Genomic DNA, 18,391 nt, shown 5'->3' on the forward strand with positions numbered 1-18,391 from the left:
ACCAACTTGTCCCACGAGTTCAGGCTTTCTCTAGGTTGTGAGTCCAACCATATCCTAGCTCTGTCTTTTACAACAAAGGGGAAAAGCATAAGTCTGTAGACCTCGGGATCAATCCCATTGGTCTTAACAGTATCACAGATCTGCAAGAATTTAGCAAAGAACTGATAAGGATCTTCTGATGGAAGTCCATGAAACTTACAATCTGCTGCATTAGAGAAACTAATTGAGACTTAAGCTCAAAGTTGTTTGCTCCAATGGCAGGAATTGAGATGCTTCTTCCATAGAAGTTGGAATTTGGTGCAGTATAGTCACCAAGCATCTTCCATGCATCTCTAGCATTGTTGTTCGGTTCAGCTGCCATGTCTGCTTCTTTTTCGAAATTTTCTGTAAGGTCCTCTCCGGAGTGTTGTGCTTTAGCTTCTCTTAGCTTCCTCTTCAAAGTCCTTTCAAGTTCAGGATCAGCCTCAACAAGAATGTCCTTATCCTTATTCCTACTCATGAAAAAAGAAGAGAACAAAGAGAATAGTGGAATTCTCTATGTCACAGTATAGAGATTCCTTGAGGTGTCAAAAGAACAGATGAATAAAGGAATGAGATAGAGAGAGGAGATGAGTAATTCGAACAGAGAGAAGAGATAGGGGTTTGAATTATGAGTAAAAGAGAAGTGTTAGTGATTACATAGAATAAATAGAAAGAGATGAGAGATAGAGTATTCAAATTTTAAAATAATTAGTTAATTAAAAAGATTTTCGAAAAAGTGGTTAGTGATTTTCAAAAATTAGAAGTGGAAAAGTAGTTAGGTGGTTTTGAAAAAGATAAAAAATAGTAAACATTTTAAAATTAAAACAAACAAGTCAAGTGGTTAGTTGAAAATATTTGAAAATAATTTTGAAAAGATAAGGAGTTAGAAAAAGATTTTGAAAGTAAAAATTTAAAATGATATGATTGAAATTTATTTTGAAAAAGAGTTGAAAGAGAAATAAAAATGATTTGATTTTTAAAATTAAAGTTGATGACTTGACTAAGAAGAAACTAAAAGATATGATTCTAGAATTTAAAGATTGAACCTTTCTTAATAAGAAAGTAACAAAATTAAAATTTTTGAACCAAAACATTAATTGTTAGCAAGAATTTTCAAAAATATGAGATAAGGTTAAGAAAAAGATTTTTGAAAAATTAGTTTGAAAATTTTCAAAAACATAAAAAAATTGAAAGATGAATGTTTAAAATATGTTTGATGCAAAAAGTTATGAATTAAAACATGAAAAATTGAAGAAAATTTCAATTGGAAACAAAATTACCACCCATGTGTCATCCTGGCGTTAAACGCTCAGAATGCTATCCATTCTGGTGTTTAACGCCCACTTGACTTCCTCTTTAGGCATTTAATGCCCAGCCAGATACCCTGGCTGGCGTTAAACGCCAGGAATCCTTTTTTACTGGGCATTTTTCTAAACGCCCAGAATGCTGCCTATTCTAGCGTTTAACGCCCAGAATGATACCTTTATTGGCGTTAAATGCCCAGAATGATAGCCATTCTGGCGTTTAACGCCCAAAATGCCTCTTTACTAGCGTTTTAACGCCAGTGAGCTCTTTTTCTCTGTGTTTTCTCTGCTTTATATTCTGATCCTTCATTTCTCTGTATTATTTACTGAAAATATATATATTTTGATTTGAAATTTTGACTTGACTAACATGAAACAACTAAATTTTTAAAAAATTTTTGACTAAGTCAACTCAAAATTTCAAAAATTATGAGAAGAAAAAGGAAAAGATATTTTTTATTTTTGAATTTTTAATGAGGAGAGAGAAAAATAACAAAATGAATCAAAACATAAAAATTTAAGATCAAAACCAATAATGCATGCAAGAACACTTTGAATGTCAAGATGAACATTAAGAGTACTTTGAAGATCATGATGAACATCATGAACATTTTTTTGAAAATTTTTAAGAAAAGAAAAACATGCAAGACACCAAACTTAGAAATTTTTAATGTTTAGACACTATGAATTCGAAAATGCACAAGAAAAACAAGAAAAGACTCAAAACAAAAAAATCATAAGATTAAACAAAGAAAATCATCATGAACAACTTGAAGATCAAGAAAGAACACATGATGAATTTTTGAAAATTTAAGAAACTTTAAAAACATGTAGTTGACACCAAACTTAAAATTTGACACTAGACTCAAACAAGAAACACAAATTTTTTTTTGGATTTAAGATTTTATTAAATTTTTTTTTCGAAAAATTTTTGAAAAGAAAATAAAGGTTGAAACAAGAAAGAAGGTTACCTAATCTAAGCAACAAGATGAATCGTCAATTGTCCAAACTCGAACAATACCCGGCAACGGTGCCAAAAACTTGGTGCACGAAATTGCAATCATACTTTTGCAACTTTGCACAACTAACCAGCAAGTGCACTGGGTCGTCCAAGTAATAAAACCTTACGCGAGTAAGGGTCGATCTGATGAGCGGATAATTTATACGCTTTTTGGCATTGTTTTTAGGTAGTTTTTAGTAAGTTCAAGCTACTTTTAGGGATGTTTTCATTAGTTTTTATGTTAAATTCACATTTCTGGACTTTACTATGAGTTTGTGTGTTTTTCTATAATTTCAGGTAATTTCTGGCTGAAATTGAGGGACTTGAGCAAAACTCTGAAAAAGGCTGACAAAAGGTCTGCTGATGCTGTTGGAATCTGACCTCCCTGCACTCAAAATGAATTTTCTGGAGCTACAGAACTCCAAATAGCGCGCCCTAAATGGCGTTCGAAAGTAGACATCTGGAGCTTTCCAGCAATATATAATAGTCTATACTTTATTCGGGAATTGACGATGTAAAGTGGCGCTCAACGCCAAATACATGCTGCTGTCTGGAGTCAAACGCCAGACACACGTCACGACCCAGAGTTGAACGCCAGAAACACGCTATAACTCGGCGTTCAACTCCAAAGAAAGCCTCAGCTCGTGGATAGATCAAGCTCAGCCCAAACACACACCAAGTGGGCCCCGGAAGTGAATTTATGCATCAATTACTTACCTCTGTAAACCCTAGTAGCTAGTTTAGTATAAATAAGACTTTTTACTAGTGTATTAGTTGTCTTTTGACCACGTTTGATCTTTGGTCTCAGTTTTGTATTATTCTTTATCTTAGGAGGCTATTGATCACGTTTTGGGGGGCTGGCCATTCGGCCATGCCTGAACCTTTCACTTATGTATTTTCAATGGTGGAGTTTCTACACACCATAGATTAAGGGTGTGGAGCTCTGCTGTACCTCAAGTTTCAATACAATTACTATTATTTTCTATTCAATTCTCTTTTATTCTTATTCCAAGATATACGTTGTACTTCAACTTGATGAATGTGATGATCCGTGACACTCATCATCATTCTCACCTATGGACACGCGTGACTGACAACCACTTCCGTTCTACTTTAGGCCGGGCGCATATCTCTTAGATTCCCCAACAGAATCTTCATGGTATAAGCTAGATAGATGGCGGCATTCGTGGGAATCCGGAAAGTCTAACCTTGTCTGTGGTATTCCGAGTAGGATTCCGGGATTGAATGACTGTGACGAGCTTCAAACTCCTGAAGGCTGGGCGTTAGTGACAAACGCAAAAGAATCAAGGGATTCTATTCCAACCTGATTGAGAACCGACAGATGATTAGCCGTGCTGTGACAGAGCATATGACCATTTTCACTGAGAGGATGGGATGTAGCCATTGACAACGGTGATGCCCTACATACAGCTTGCCATGGAAAGGAGTAAGAAGAATTGGATGAATGTAATAAGAAAGTAGAGATTCGAGAGGAGCACAGCATCTCCATATGCCTATCTGAAATTCCCACCATGGAATTATATGAGTAACTATTTACTATTTTATTTTCTGTTTATTATTTATTTTTGAACTTATCATAAACCATTTAATCTGCCTACTGAGATTTACAAGGTGACCATAGCTTGCTTCATACCAACAATCTCTGTGGGATCGACCCTTACTCATGTAAGGTATTACTTGGATGACCCAGTACACTTGCTGGTTAAGTTGAACGGAGTTGTGATCACACGTGCCATTACCAGGGATTATGAAGATCCCAATTCATCATACCATGATCTCTTTGGGGTATTTTTGATAGAGCCAATATTTAAATTTCATACAAGTACAAAGAGACCAACTTTGAGGATCACAATTTTGTCCACCAAGTTTTTGGCGCCGTTGCCGGGGATTGTTCGAGTATGGACAACTGACGGTTCATCTTGTTGCTCAGATTAGGTAATTTTCTTTTCAAAAATTTTTCAAAAATCTTTTTCAAAATTTTTCTTTTCTTTTTCGTTTTTCCAAACTTTATTTTCGAAAAAATTAATAAAAATCCAAAAAAAATTAGAAAATCATAAAAATTAAAAATATTTTATGTTTCTTGTTTGAGTCTTGAGTCAATTTTTAAGTTTGGTGTCAATTGCATGCCTTAAATTTTTTTTTCTTGCATATTTTCGAAAATTCCATGCATTCATAGTGTTCTTCATGATCTTCAAGTTGTTCTTGGTAAGTCTTCTTGTTTGATCTTGATGTTTTCTTGTTTTGCATCTTTTGTTATTTTTCATATGCATTTTTCGTTTGTTAGAATCCATGCATTAAAGATTTCTAAGTTTGGTGTCTTGCATGTTTTCTTTGCATCAAAAATTTTTCAAAATTATGTTCTTGATGTTCATCATGATCTTCAAAGTGTTCTTGGTGTTCCTCTTGACATTCATAGTGTTCTTGCATGCATCTTGTGTTTTGATCCAAAATTTTTATGTTTTGGGTCATGTTTGTGTTTTTTTCTCTCCTCATTAAAAATTCAAAAATAAAAAAAATATCTTTTCCTTATTTCCCTCCAAATTTTCGAAATTTTGGGTTGACTTGGTCAAAAATTTTTTAAAATTAGTTGTTTCTTATAAGTCAAGTCAAATTTTCAATTTTAAAAATCTTATCTTTTCAAAATCTTTTTCAAAAATCACATCTTTTTCATTTTTTTCTATTTTTTTCGAAAATTTCAAAAATCTTTTCAAAATATTTTCAAAATCTTTTTCTTATCTTTATATCATATTTTCGAAAATTCACTAACAATTAATGTGATTGATTCAAAAATTTGAAGTTTGTTACTTTCTTATTAAGAAAGGTTCAATCTATAAGTTCTAGAATCTTATCTTGTAGTTTCTTGTTAGTGAAGTAAGTAATTCTAAATTTAAAAAATTAAATCTTTTTCAAACACACCTTTTCTATCTTATTTTCTTATCTTATCTTTTTATCATATCTTTTTTTTCAAAATTTTATCTTTTTCAAAAATTTGATTTCAAAATATCTTATCTAACTTCTTATCTTCTCAAATGTGATTTTAATATCTTTTTCAACTAACTATTTGACTTTTTGTTTGTTTCTTATCTTTTTCAAAACCACCTAACTACTTTTCCCTCTCTAAATTTCGAAAATATCTCATCTCTTTCAAAATTCTTTTTTTGTTTTAATTTAATTTAATCTTATCTTATCTTAATTTTCGAAAATACTAACCTCTTTTTCAAAATTATTTTCGAAATTCTCCCTCTCTTTTCTTATTCTATTTAATTATTATTTAACTAACACTTCTCTTCACCTCTCTTCATCTAAAATCCGAACCCATTCTTCTTCACTCTTCCCCCCTTTCTTCTTCTACTAACTAAAGGAATCTCTATACTGTGACATAGAGGATTCCTCTTCTTTTCTTGTTTTCTTCTCTTTCATATAAGCAGGAACAAGGAAAAGGCACTCTTGTTGAATTGATCCCGAACCTGAATGGACTCTGAAGAGGAACTAAGAGAAGCTAAATTACAACAATTTAAAGGTAACCTTTCAGAAATATTAGAACAAGAGAAGGATGGCAGCCGAACCCAACAATAATGCAGGAGAATGCTTGGTGACTTCACAAAACCAACGTCCAAATTTGATGGAAGAACATCTCCATTCCTGCTATTGGAGCCAATAATTTTGAGCTTAAACCTCAACTAGTTGCTTTAATGCAACAGAACTGCAAGTTTTATGGACTTCCATCTGAAGATCCTTACCAGTTTTTAACTGAGTTCTTGCAGATTTGTGAGACTGTTAAGACGAATGGAGTTGATCCTGAAGTCTACAGACTCATGCTTTTCCCTTTTGCTGTAAGAGACAGAGCTAGAATATGGTTGGATTCACAAACCTAAGGATAGCCTGGACTCCTGGGATAAGCTGGTCACGGCTTTCTTGGATAAATTCTTTCCTCAAAAGCTGAGCAAGCTTAAAGTGGATGTTCAGACTTTAAACAAAAGATGGTGAATCCCTCTATGAAGCTTGGGAAAGATACAAGCAGTTGACCAAAAGGTGTCCATCTGACATGTTTTCAGAATGGACCATATTAGATATATTCTATTATGGTCTATCTGAGTTTTCGAAAATATCATTGGACCATTCTGCAGGTGGATCTATTCACCTAAAGAAAACGCCTGAAGAGGCTCAAGAACTCATCGACATGGTTGCAAATAACCAATTCATGTACACTTCTGAGAGGAATTCCGTGAATAATGGGACACCTCAGAGGAAGGAAGTTCTTGAAATTGATGCTCTGAATACCATATTGGCTCAGAACAAAGTATTGACTCAGCAAGTCAACATGATCTCTCAAAGTCTGAATGGATGGCAAAATGCATCCAACAGTACTAAAGAGGCAGCTTCTGAAGAAGCTTATGATCCTGAGAACGCTGCAATGGCAGAGGTTAATTACATGGGTGAACCTTATGGAAACACCTATAATTCATCATGGAGAAATCATCCAAATTTCTCATGGAAGGATCAACAAAAGCTTCAACAAGGCTTCAACAATGGTGGACGCAATAGGCTGAGCAATAGCAAGCCTTTTCCATCATCTTCTCAGCAACAGACAGAGAATTCTGAACAAAACACTTCTAATTTAGCCAATCTAGTCTATGATCTGTCAAAAGCCACTTTCAGTTTCATGAGTGAAACAAGATCCTCCATCAGAATCTGAAGGCACAGTGGGCCAGCTGAGTAAGAAAAGTCATTGAAACTCCTCCCAGTATTTCCCCAAGCAATACAGAAGAGAATCCAAAAGGAGAGTGCAAGGCCATTGATGTGATCAATATGGCCGAATGCACAAGGGAGGAGAAGGACAAAATCCTAGTGAGGAAGACCTCCTGGGACGTCTCTCAAGCAATAAGGAGTTTCCTATTAAGGATCCAAGGAATCTGAGGCTCATATAGAGACCATAGAGATTCCATTAAATCTCCTTCTGCCATTCATGAGCTCTGAAGACTATTCTTCCTCTGAGGAAGATGAAGATGTGACTGGAGAGCAAGTTGCTCAATATTTAGGAGCTATCATGAAGCTGAATGCCAAGTTGTTTGGTAATGAGACTTGGGAAAGTGAACCTCCCTTGCTCATTAATGACTAGATACCCAGCAAATTTACCTCAAAAGAGACAAAATCCTGGCAAGTTCTTAATACCTTGTACCATAGGCACCATGATCTTTGAAAAACCTCTATGTGATCTGGGGTCAGGGATAAATCTTATGCCACTCTCTGTAATGGAGAAGCTGGGAATCATTGAGGTACAACCTGCCTTGTTCTCATTACAATTGGCAGACAAGTCATTGAGACAAGCTTATGAAATAGTAGAGGACGTGTTAGTAAAGGTTGAAGGCCTTTACATCCCTGCTGATTTCATAATCTTAGACACTAGGAAGGAAGAGGATGAATGCATCATCCTTGGACGACCTTTCCTAGCTACAGCAGGAGCTGTGATAGATGTCAACAGAGGTGAATTAGTCCTTCAATTGAATGGGGACTACCTTGTGTTTAAGGCACATGGCCATCCCTCTGTGACAAAAGAGAGTAAGCATGAAGAGCTTCTCTCAGTTCAGAGTCAAGAAGAGCCCCTACAGTCAAACTCTAAGTTTGGTGTTGGGAGGCCACAACCAAACTCTAAGTTTGGTGTTAAGACCCCATATCCAAACTCTAAGTTTGGTGTTGGGACTATACAACATTGACCTGATCACCTGTGAGGCTCCATGAGAGCCCACTGTCAGCTAATGACATTAAAAGAGCGCTTGTTGGGAGGCAACCCAATTTTATTTATCTAATTTTTATTTTATTTTATTTTATTGTTATTTTGTGTTTTATTAGGTACATGATCATGTGGAGTCACGAAAAAAAATATATAAAAATTAAAAACAGAATCAAAAACAGCAGAAGAAAAATCACACCCTGGAGGGAGGATAGACTGGCGTTCAACGCCAGAACAGAGCATGAATCTGGCGCTGAACGCCAGAAACAAGCAATATTCTGGCGTTTGAACGCCAGGAATGTTCCTTGAGGAAAGCTGGCACTGAACACCAGTAACAAGCATGGAACTGGCGTTCAACGCCAGAAACATGCTACACATGGGCGTTGAACGCCCAGAGTGTGCATCATCTCGGCGTTTAAACGCCAGAATGGTGTGCAAAGGCATTCTACATGCGTAGTTGGTGCAGGGATGTAAATCCTTGACACCTCAGGATCTGTGGACCCCACAGGATCATCTCAGGATCTGTGGACCCCACAGGATCCCCACCTAACATATTCCCACCTTACCTCCTAATCCTATAACACTCTTCCCCATATCACACTTCCCAACAACTTCAATCTCTCTTCCCAATTACCCCCTTCACCACTCACTCCATCCACTCTTCCCCATAACCCCACCTACCTTCAAATTCAAAAACACTTTCCCACCCAATCCCACCCAAAATGACTGAAACTACACCCTCCCCCTCCCTATATACCCTTCCATTCTACTTCATTTTCACACAACACAAACCCCCTCTTCACACCTTGGCCGAAAACACCATCTCTCACTCTCTCCTATTTTCTTCTTCTTTTTCTTCTCTTCTTTCTTCTCTTGCTCGAGGGCGAGCAATTTTAAGTTTGGTGTGGTAAAGCATAAGCTTTTTGTTTTTCCATTACCATCAATGGCACCTAAGGCTGGAGAATCCTCTAGAAAAGGAAAAGGGAAGACAAAAGCTTCCACCTCCGAGTCATGGGAGATGGAAAGATTCATCTCCAAAAGCCATCAAGACCACTTCTATGATGTTGTGGCAAAGAAGAAGGTGATCCCTGAGGTCCCTTTCAAGCTCAAGAAAAATGAGTGTCCAGAGATCCGACATGAGATCCGAAGAAGAGGTTGGGAAGTCCTAACTAACCCCATGCAACAAGTCGGAATCTTAATGGTTCAAGAGTTCTATGCCAATGCATGGATCACTAGGAAACATGATCAAGTATGAACCCGAGTCCAAGAATTATCTCACAATGGTTCGGGGAAATACTTAGATTTTAGTCCGGAGAATGTGAGGTTGGCGTTTCCACTTGCCCATGATGCAAGAAGATGTACGCCCCTACACTAGAGGGTCAACTTTAATCAAAGGTTGGACCAAGTCCTAATGGACATGTGTGTGGAAGGAGCTCAATGGAAAAGAGACTCCAAAGGCAAGCCAGTTCAACTAAGAAGACAGGACCTCAAGCCTGTGGCTAGAGGATGGTTGGAGTTCATTCAACGCTCCATCATTCCCACTACAACCGATCTGAAGTTACTGTGGATCGGCCATCATGATTCATAGCATCATGATTGAGAGGAAGTAGAAGTTTATGAGTCCTCTCCAATGAATTCTACAAAATAGCGAAAAGCCCTCCACCATGGCAAGGCTAGCTTTCCTCACCTTATTGCCATCTATGTTACTCAGATGGAGTTATCATAGAAGGAGACATCCCCATTGAAGAGGATAAGCCCATCACCAAGAAGAGGATGGAGCAAGCAAGAGAAACCCTCCACGGATCTCAAGAGATGCATGAGGAAGCTCATCATCAAGAAATCCCTGAGATGCCTCAAGGGATGCACTTTCCTCCCAACAACTATTGGGAACAACTCAACACTTCCTTAGAAGATTTAGCCACAATGTGGAACAATTAAGGGTGAAACTCATTACTCCATCATTCTCCATGAAATAAGAGAAGATCAAAGAGCAATGAGGGAGGAGCAACAAAGGCAAGGAAGGGACATAGAAGAGCTTAAGGTCATTGTTGGTACTTCAAGAAGAAGACGCCACTAAGGTGGATTCATTCCTTGTTCTTATTTCTTTCTGCTTTTCGGTTTTTATGTTGTGTTCATTTATGTTTTGTACCTCTACTTCACGATCATTTAGTAACTATGTCTTAAAGCTATGAATAATTCTATTAATCCTTCACCTTTCTTAAATGAAAAATGTTTTTAATTCAAAAGAACAAGAAGTACATGAATTTAGAATTTATCCTTGAATTTAGTTTACTTATATTGATGTGGTGACAATACTTTTTATTTTCTGAATGAATGCTTGAACAGTGCATATTTTTTATCTTGTTGTTTATGAATGTTAAAAATGTTGGCTCTTGAAAGAATGATGAACAAACAGAAATGTTATTGACAATCTGAAAAATCATGAAATTGATTCTTGAAGCAAGAAAAAGCAGTGAATAGCAAAAGCTTGCAGAAAAAAATGGTGAAAAAAAAAACAGAAAAAGCAAGTAGAAAAAGCCAATAACCCTTAAAACCAAAAGGCAAGGGTAAAAAGGATCCAAGGCTTTGAGCATCAATGGATAGGAGGGCCCAAGGAATTAAAATCCAGGCCTAAGCAGCTAAAATCAGCTGTCCCTAACCATGTGCTTGTGGCATGAGTCCAAGTGAAAGCTTGAGACTGAGTGGTTAAAGTCGTGATCCAAAGAAAAAAGAGTGTGCTTAAGAGCTCTGGACCACTAACTGGGGACTCTAGCAAGGCTGAGTCACAATCTAAAAAGGTTCACCCATTATGTGTCTGTGGCATTTATGTATCCGGTAGTAATACTGGAAAACAAAGTGCTTAGGCCACGGCCAAGACTCATACGTAGCTGTTTTCAAGAATCAACATACTTAACTAGGAAAGTCAATAACACTATCCGAAATTCTAAGTTCCTAGAGAAGCCAATCATTCTAACTTCAAAGGAAAAAGTGGGATGCCAAAACTATTCAGAAGCAAAAGCTACAAGTCCCGCTCATCTAATTAGAATTAATATTCATTGATATTTTGGAATTTATAGTATATTCTCTTCTTTTTATCCTAATTGATTTTCAGTTGCTTGGGGACAAGCAACAATTTAAGTTTGGTGTTGTGATGAGCGGATAATTTATACGCTTTTTGGCATTGTTTTTAGGTAGTTTTTTAGTAAGTTCAAGCTACTTTTAGGGATGTTTTCATTAGTTTTTATGTTAAATTCACATTTATGGACTTACTATGAGTTTGTGTGTTTTTCTGTATTTCTGGCTGAAATTGAGGGACTTGAGCAAAACTCTGAAAAGCTGACAAAAGGACTGCTGATGCTGTTGGAATCTGACCTCCCTGCACTCAAAATGGATTTTCTGGAGCTACAGAATTCAAAATGGCGCGCTCTCATGGCGTTGGAAGTAGACATCCAGAGCTTTCCAGCAATATATAATGTCCATACTTTTAATCGGGAATTACGACGTAAAGTGGCGCTCAACGCCAAGTACATGCTGTTGTCTGGAGTCAAACGCCAGAAACACGTTACGACCCGGAGTTGAACGCCAGAAACACGCTATAACTCGGCGTTCAACTCCAAAGGAAGCCTCAGCTCGTGGATAGATCAAGCTCAGCCCAACACACACCAAGTGGGCCCGGAAGTGATTTATGCATCAATTACTTACCTCTGTAAACCCTAGTAGCTAGTTTAGTATAAATAAGACTTTTTACTAGTGTATTAGTTGTCTTTTGACCACGTTTGATCTTTGGTCTCAGTTTTGTATTATTCTTCATCTTAGGAGGCTATTGATCACGTTTTGGAGGGCTGGCCATTCGGCCATTCCTGAACCTTTCACTTATGTATTTTCAACGGTGGAATTTCTACACACCATAGATTAAGGGTGTGGAGCTCTGCTGTACCTCAAGTTTCAATGCAATTACTATTATTTTCTATTCAATTCTCTTTTATTCTTAGTCCAAGATATACGTTGCACTTCAACTTGATGAATGTGATGATCCGTGACACTCATCATCATTCTCACCTATGAACGCGCGTGACTGATGGTGGACGAAATTGTGATCCATGTTCTTTTGTACTTGTATGAAATCATTATTATGGCATCAGTTGTTTTCACAACTCCGTTCAACTAACCAGCAAGTGTACTGGGTCGTCCAAGTATAAACCTTACGTGATAAGGGTCGATCCCACAGAGATTGTTGGTATGAAGCAAGCTATGGTCACCTTGTAAATCTCGTTAGGCTGATTAAAATTGTTTATGGTTTCGAAAATTATAATAACAATAGAAATAATAAAAGGGATAGAATACTTATGCAGATTCATTGGTGGAATTTCAGATAAGCGAATGGAGAGACTGTATGGCTCAAGGACGCCTACTTTCCTACTGCTTCAACTCAATCCTCTTACTCCTTTCCATGGCAAGCTGTGTATAGGGGTTCACCGTTCGACGATGGCTACTTTCAATTCTCTCGGGAAAATGGTCCTCTGCGGCTGTCACTCGCATGGCTAATCGTCTGGAGGCATCACCTGGCCGAGGCTACATCCATCTCGCATGAAAACTACGCTCACGCGCTCTGTCACAGCACGGCTAATCACTGTTGGTTCCCGCGCCTACTGGAATAGAATCCCTTGATTCTTTTGCGTCTGTCACTAACGCCCACACTTGCGAGTCTGAAGCACTCACAGTCATTCATTACCGGAATCCTACTCGGAATACCACAGACAAGGTTAGACTTTCCGGATTCCCAGGATCCTACTCGGAATACCACAGACAAGGTGAGACTTTCCGGATCCTCATAAATGCCGCCATCTATCTAGCTTATACCACGAAGATTCTGTTGGGGAATCTAGAGATACCCATTCAAGCTCTGTTGCATGTAGAACGGAAGTGGTTGTCAATCACACGTTCATAAGTGAGAATGATAATGAGCGTCACATAATCATCACATTCATCATGTTCTTGGGTACGAATGAATATCTTGGAATAAGAATAAGATAGAATTGAATGGAATAAAATAGAATTGCATTAATACTTGAGGTACAGCAGAGCTCCACACCCTTAATCTATGGTGTGCAGAAACTCCACCGTTGAAAATACATAAGTAAAAGGTTCAGGCATGGCCGAATGGCCAGCCCCCATGATCTGAGAACTAATCGTCCCAAGATGAGATTATGATAATAAAAAGTTCTATTTATAATAAACTAGCTCCTAGGGTTTACGTGAGTAAGTAATTGATGCATAAATCCACTTCCGGGGCCCACTTGGTGTATGCTTGGGCTGAGCTTGATCAATCCACGAGCTGAGGCTTCTCTTGGAGTTGAACTCCGAGTTATGACGTGTTTTGGGCGTTTAACTCCGGATCATGACGTTTTTCTGGCGTTTAACTCCAGACAGCAGCATGTACTTGGCGTTCAACGCCAAGTTACGTCGTCAATTTCCGAATAAAGTATGGACTATTATATATTGCTGAAAAGCTCTGGATGTCTACTTTCCAACGCCGTTGAGAGCGCGCTATTTGGAGTTCTGTAGCTCCAGAAAATCCATTTTGAGTGCAGGGAGGTCAGATTCCAACAGCATCAGCAGTCCTTTTGTCAGCCTTTTTCAGAGTTTTGCTCAAATCCCTCAATTTCAGCCAGAAATTACCTGAAATCACAGAAAATCACACAAACTCATAGTAAAGTCCAGAAATGTGAATTTAACATAAAAACTAATGAAAACATCCCTAAAAGTAGCTTGAACATACTAAAAACTACCTAAAAACAATGCCAAAAAGCGTATAAATTATCCGCTCATCAACTGACAACCACTTCCATTCTACTTTAGGCCGGGCGCATATCTCTTAGATTCCCCAACAGAATCTTCGTGGTATAAGCTAGATAGATGGCGGCATTCATGGGAATCCGAAAAGTCTAACCATGTCTGTGGTATTCCGAGTAGGATTCCGGGAATCCGGAAAGTCTAACCTTGTCTGTGGTATTCCGAGTAGGATTCTGGATTGAATGCTGTGACGAGCTTCAAACTCCTGAGGCTGGGCGTTAGTGCCAAATGCAAAAGATCAGGGATTCTATTCCAACCTGATTGAGAACCGACAGATGATTAGCCGTGCTGTGACAGCATAGGACCATTTTCACTGAGAGATGGGATGTAGCCATTGACAACGGTGATGCCCTACATACAGCTTACCATGGAAAGGAGTAAGAAGAATTGGATGAATGTAATAAGAAAGTAGAGATTCGAGAGCACAGCATCTCCATATGCCTATCTGAAATTCCCACCATGGAATTATATGAGTAACTATTTACTATTTTATTTGTTTATTATTTATTTTTAACTTATCATAACCATTTATCTGCCTAACTGAGATTTACAAGGTGACCATAGCTTGCTTCATACCACAATCTCTGTGGGATCGCCCTTACTCACGTAAGGTATTACTTGGATGACCCAGTACACTTGCTGGTTAAGTTGAACGGAGTTGTGATCACACGTGCCATTACCAGGGATTATGAAGATCCCAATTCATCATACCATGATCTCTTTGGGGTATTTTTGATAGAGCCAATATTTAAATTTCATACAAGTACAAAGAGACCAACTTTGAGGATCACAATTTCGTCCACCACGATCCCACAGAGATTGTCGGCTTGAAGCAAGCTATGGTCATCTTGTAAATCTTAGTCAGGCGGATTCAAATGGTTGAGGTTTTGATAATTAAAAGAAAAATAAAACATAAAATAAAATAAAGATACTTATGTAATTCATTGATGGGAATTTCAGATAAGCGTTTGGAGATGCTTTGTTGATTCTAAACCTCTGCTTTCCTATTGTCTTCATCCAATCATGCGTGCTCCCTTCCATGGCAAGCTGTATGTTGGTGGATCACCGTTGTCAATGGCTACCATCCGTCCTCTCAGTAAAAATGGTCCAGGTACGGTTTTCGCACGGCTAATCATCTGTTAGTTCTCACTTGTGTTGGAATAGGATCTCTCTATCCTTTTGCACACTGTCACTGTGCGCAACATTCGCGAGTTTGAAGCTCGTCACAGTCATCCCATCCCTGATCCTACTCGAAATACCACAGACAAGGTTTAGACTTTCCAGATCTCAGGAATGCTGCCAATTGGTTCTAGCCTATACCACGAAGGTTCTAATCTCATGGATTCGAATGCTCTGTTGTCAGGAGAGGCGAGTCAAATCCACCTGTCGTCCAATGAGTACGTTGAATATCATGTAGACCGCTTGTGGTTGTCAAGCACGTGGATCTTGGCTAAGCGAGTAACAAAGATAGTGGGTGATTATCACGGGTCACCCCTTCATTCTGAAAACTGAATTAAGTACGAGAGTATATCTTGAAGAAGAAGTTGGTGTGAATTGAAAGAAAAACAATAGTACTTGCATTAATTCATGAAGAACAGCAGAGCTCCACACCTTAATCTATGAGGTGTAGAAACTCCACTGTTGGAAAATACATAAGAGAAAAAGGTCTAGGTATGGCTGAATGGCCAGCCTCCCAAATGTGAAAAATGGCATAAGCTGATTTGATACAATAGTAAAAAGTGCTATTTATATTAAACTAGTTACTAAGGTTTACAGAAAATAAGTAACTAAGTGCAGATGCCAGATAGTGCAGAAATCCACTTCCGGGGCCCACTTGGTGTGTGTTTGGGCTGAGCTTTAAAGCTTTCACGTGCATAAGCCATTCTTGGAGTTAAACGCCAGCTTGGATGTCAGTTTGAGTGTTTAACTCCAATTCTGGTGTCAGTTTTGGCATTTTACGCTAGAAAAGGATCTTTGGTGGGCATTTGGACGCCAGTTTGGGCCATCAAATCTCGAGCAAAGTATGGACTATTATACATTGCTGGAAATCCCAAGATGTATACTTTCCAACGCAATTGAGAGTGCACCAATTGGGCTTCTTTAGCTCCAAAAAATCCACTTCGAGTGTAGGAGGGTCAGAATCCAACAGCATCTGCAGTCCTTTCTCAGCCTCTGAATCAAACTTTTGCTCAGATCCCTTAATTTCAGCCAGAAAATACCTGAAATTACAAAAAAACACACAAACTCATAATAAAGTCTAGAAATGTGAATTTTGCATAAAAACTAATAAAAATATAATAAAAAGTAACTAAAACATACTAAAAACTATGTAAAAACAATACCAAAAAGCGTATAAATTATCCGCTCATCAGGGCTCTATTGTAATTCACATGATTCAATGAAATTCTTCTTCTTCTCATTCCGCTTATTGTAGCTAAGAGATAACTTCTATGCTCATTTTGATCTATTCACTCCGGAACGGGGTTTATATCCATTGAATTTCTATGTGAGCCTCGGAAGGGGAGTCATGGAAATTATATTGAAGCTCTATCTCTCACAACTCTCTTGATTAACACCATTCGGGAGGAATTGAGATCTTGAGATCTTTTGTGGCTCACAGATAAGAGAAATGCACTTAACCTCTTCTCATGACAATTAGATCAAGGAATTCGCAAATTTATTGTGTTTAGAGAAATTGGGTTGCCAAGGAATTGGGACTCAATTAATTATAATCTGCCATAGATCTACTTCATATGATTGAGAATGAAGTTGAGACCCATTGATTCATGATGGATTATGATATCTCCACTCCCTAATGAATCTTTCTCTTTATTATTCTTCACTTTGAATTTCTTGAGTTCACTTTAATTGGTTTGATTTACTGCTTTCTTGATTCCTAGCACCCAATCCTCATTTACATTTCATGCAATTTACTTTTCATCGTCATTTATATTCTTGCCTTTAACTTCTTGTCATTTAAGCTTCAGCTCATTTAAGTTTCTTGCCATTTTTGTTTCTACAATTCACATTAAGCAATTTACTTTCAGTGTTTTAATTCCTAGCAATCTACATTTCGTTGTTTTACTTTCTTTATTGATTTACTTTCCGTTAATTCAATTTCACTCAAATCATCAACTATTCGCTTGACTAGACAAACCACCTCACTAAAGTTGCTTAATCCATCAATTCCTGTGGGATCGACCTCACTCTTATGAGTTATCACTTGACGATTCAGTATACTTGCCGATAGGGATTTGTGCTGTGCAAATTCCCGATCATCAAGTTTTTAGTGCCATTGCCGGGGATTGATTTAGATTGACAATGATTAAGTGGGTGATACTCTAGATTAGGCTTTTTTTTCTTTTGTTTTCTTTCAAGCATATTAACTGTTTGACACATTGTGACACCTAACTCTCTAACCACACTCTAGCACTAGAATGTCCATTTTTCATTTGGTTTGTTTGTGATTGTGCAAGTCATGGAGGATAAGGTGCATGAGGAAGGAGTGGCTAACAACAATGCCCAACCTACTAGGAGCGTGTTGGCCTCTTACACCATCCCTAATCCCAAACATTATGGAAGCAGCATCCTCACCCCAAATGTTCATGCAAATGACTTCGAGTTGAAGCCTCAAATTATCACTTTGGTGCAGATCAATTGCTCTTATGGAGAAGGCCCTCTTGAAGACCCCAATCAACATTTGTCTGTTTTCTTGAGGATTTGTGAAACTGTCAAGACAAATGGGGTGCATCCTGACATTTACAAGTTGCTTCTATTCCCATTCTCTCTGAGGGACAATGCGTCTCAATGGCTAGAATCCTTTCCCAAGGAGAGCATTAACAATTGGGATTACTTGGTGAGCAAATTCTTAGCCAAGTTTTACCCACCTCAAAGAATCATCAAGCTGAAAACAGAGGTGCAAGCCTTCACACAAATGGAGAGAGATTCACTCTATGAGGCGTGAGAGAGATACAAAGCACTGATAAGGAAATGTCCACAACATATGTTCAGTGAGTGGGTGAGACTTCAAAACTTCTATGAAGGTCTTACACTAAAGGCAATAAAAGCATTAGACTACTCCTTAAGAGGTTCACTCCAGATGATGAAGACCCCTCAAGAAGCACAAGACCTCATCGATATGGTGGCCAACAATCAATATTTCTATTCTTCTGAGAGGCACCAAAACATAACTCCAAAGAAGGGAGTGATGGAACTTGAAGGAGTAAATATAATCCTAGTCCAGAACACACAGATGCACCAGCAAATTCAACAACAAATGGAGATGATGGCCAAGAGAATTGATGAACTACAACTTGCTGTAGTGAGCACACAAGGCCAATCTCAAGTCTCACATGGATAGAATCAATCTAAAGAAGGCTTTGAGTCATTCAATTATGAGCAACAAGGCCTTAAGCAGGTGCAATACATGAACAACACCTCAAGTTCGTTCCAACATGACTT

At 38.0% G+C, this 18,391-nt stretch overlaps 1 non-coding gene across 1 annotated transcript; it reads right to left on the reverse strand.

Annotated features, from left to right (window-relative positions):
* Positions 1-6,291: 6,291 nt before the first annotated feature.
* On the reverse strand, positions 6,292-6,393 carry LOC130938507 (small nucleolar RNA R71). The gene has a single exon (XR_009069672.1). It is a non-coding gene; the product is annotated as a small nucleolar RNA R71 (small nucleolar RNA).
* Between the last annotated feature and the right edge of the window lie 11,998 nt (positions 6,394-18,391).

The sequence above is a fragment of the Arachis stenosperma genome, chromosome 6 (assembly GCF_014773155.1).
Source record: "Arachis stenosperma cultivar V10309 chromosome 6, arast.V10309.gnm1.PFL2, whole genome shotgun sequence".
NCBI lineage: Eukaryota > Viridiplantae > Streptophyta > Magnoliopsida > Fabales > Fabaceae > Arachis > Arachis stenosperma.